Consider the following 2,500-nt stretch of genomic DNA (forward strand, 5'->3'; position numbering starts at 1 on the left):
CTTCTACGATACGTGAACGTCCTTTGAAAATGATGTTTTAGACCAATGATATCCAGTGAGAGGGACGCCAACGAATTGACGCCCTTACGGAGTCTCCTGTATCTGACGCTGAACGATTTCATTCGTCTAAGCGAATGTCACTGCAACGAAGAGCTTAATCAATCAGACTACGTCCGTAGAATCACGACCAACAAATCCATTTCGTTCATTACCAGTCTGCAATGGAAAAGAAAAGAATATTCTTTGTTTTGTTTGGCATGAATGTTACATGATTTTTGGTTTTACCGCTTTAAGTGTCCACTGGCTCGAATTCATAACTCCGTTTCATGATATAACATAATTTTTCTGAACTTCCACATACCTTTGGAAAGAATTAACTACTAAGTGCTAGCACATAGACTACCAGGACCTTGTGCCTAGTGCTATTATCTGGGTTTCTTGTTTTCCCTAGGTCTGCGTGGGGTTTTATAGTGCTAACCACTAGTGTGCATACAGTTATTCCCTGGTATTGAACAATAGTCTACAACAGGGTGGTTGTGTAATCATTTCTAGAGCTAGTTCCTAGGAATGTGAGTAGCTATTTCTATCTCCAGTCCCAATGTCTACATGTTGCTATTTTTAGTTCTTGTCACTAGGTTTACATGTGTTTGTTTCATCAGTAATTGTCTATAAAAGTGTGCAGAACTGCAAAAGTCTTTGAGAAAGACAAAGAGTTTGAGAAAAGCAGTGGTATGAACAAGAGAAGCGTGATTATAATGACCAATGACAGGAATAAACTTAAAATAAAATATTAACGTTTATATATTTATATATATATATATATATATATACATATATATATATATATATATATATATACATATATATATATATACATATATATATATATGCTGAATAAATATATATATATGTATATATATATATGTATATAAATTTATATATATATACATATGTATGTATATATATGTATATATATATATATACATATATATAAATATATATTTATATACATATACATATATATATATATATATATATATATATATGTTGATGAAGGTGGAAAAAGAAGTCATGGGTCTAGTTCCGAGTTTCTAAGTTTATTTCTGACCGGTTTTGCTCTATGCTTCTTCCTCTGAAGAAGCATAGAGCGAAACCGGTCAGGAATAAATTCAGAAACTCGGAACTAGACCCGTGACATCTTTTTCTACCTTCATCAACTTGTCACAATGTACCAACACACACACACACCACATATATATATATATATATATATATATATATATATATATATATATATATATATATATATATATATGACGTGAGCGGAGTAGGAAACATAGGTATCTTAGTCTTGAGTTTATTCCTGACTAGTTTCGCAGGTATGCTTTTTCAAAGGAAGCATTCCTTTGAAAAAAGCATACCTGCGAAACTAGTCAGGAATAATCTCAAGACTAAGACTCCTTTGTTTCCTACTCCGCTTACGTCAACCTGTCAGAATGTCTCAACAAATATATATATATATATATATATATATATATATATATATATTATATTATATATATATACATATATATTAGTGTATCCAGGAAGAATATTTTCTTGTTGACAGACGAGATTAAATGATATTGCTGTTTCTGCATTATTTATCTTTTTGTTAAGAACTTCAATTTCTCTTGCTAATTTACGGTGTTGGACTGATAGTTTGCTGAGTAGCTGTCCGTATGAGGTTGCAACGTTTCGGTCTTCTCTGTAGACCATCTTCAGGCTAATTGTTTGGGTGTGTGTGTGTGTGATGTTTATATACTATTTTATTTCTGATTGTTTTGGGTGGTGTCGTGTGAAGCGATCATCCTGATTGGCTGCTGCGTAGTCATCAGGAATCACTGGGAGAGGTGAGGTCAGGTCCGCTTGTGGGATGGGAGAATCTGGAGGTCTATACTATGTATGTTCATGGTTGGTTTTAATTCTGCTATATAGATTGCTTCAATAAATGCTAATCTGCGGGAGTCTCTTTCTCTGTCTATTATTACTGTTCCTTCTTCTAAGTTTTGACGGGTGAGGGAAGTGTTATGTTTGGTGTTATAGTGATTCTTTATGGATCCCTGTTGCAGGTGGCAGGTCAAACGTCTTGTAAGTTTAGTCCTCGTCATTCCAATGTATGTTTGAGACCCACAGTTCTCAATGGTACAGTTATGTTGGTAAATGACGTGATTATCTTGTAAAGACGATGTCGATTTGGGAGGGCGGTTTCTCAGTAAAAGTTGTGACGTTTTTCGGGTCTTGTAGTATATGGTCAGTGATATTTTGTCTTCTGGGTCAGTGGGCTTGACGTGTTTTGTAATTATGTCCTTAATGACTTTTTCATCTGTCTTATATTCTGATGACATGTAATTTCTGTAATATATGTTTATGTTTTCTTGTTTTTGTGTGGTAGGTTTGTTAGAATACCAGTTGTTGATGGCCCGTTTTGTTGCTTCGTTAATTAACTTGTTACTATACC

Source organism: Oratosquilla oratoria, chromosome 14 (genome assembly GCF_046742065.1).
Source record: "Oratosquilla oratoria isolate Oo_2021 chromosome 14, ASM4674206v1, whole genome shotgun sequence".
Classification (NCBI taxonomy): Eukaryota; Metazoa; Arthropoda; class Malacostraca; order Stomatopoda; family Squillidae; genus Oratosquilla; species Oratosquilla oratoria.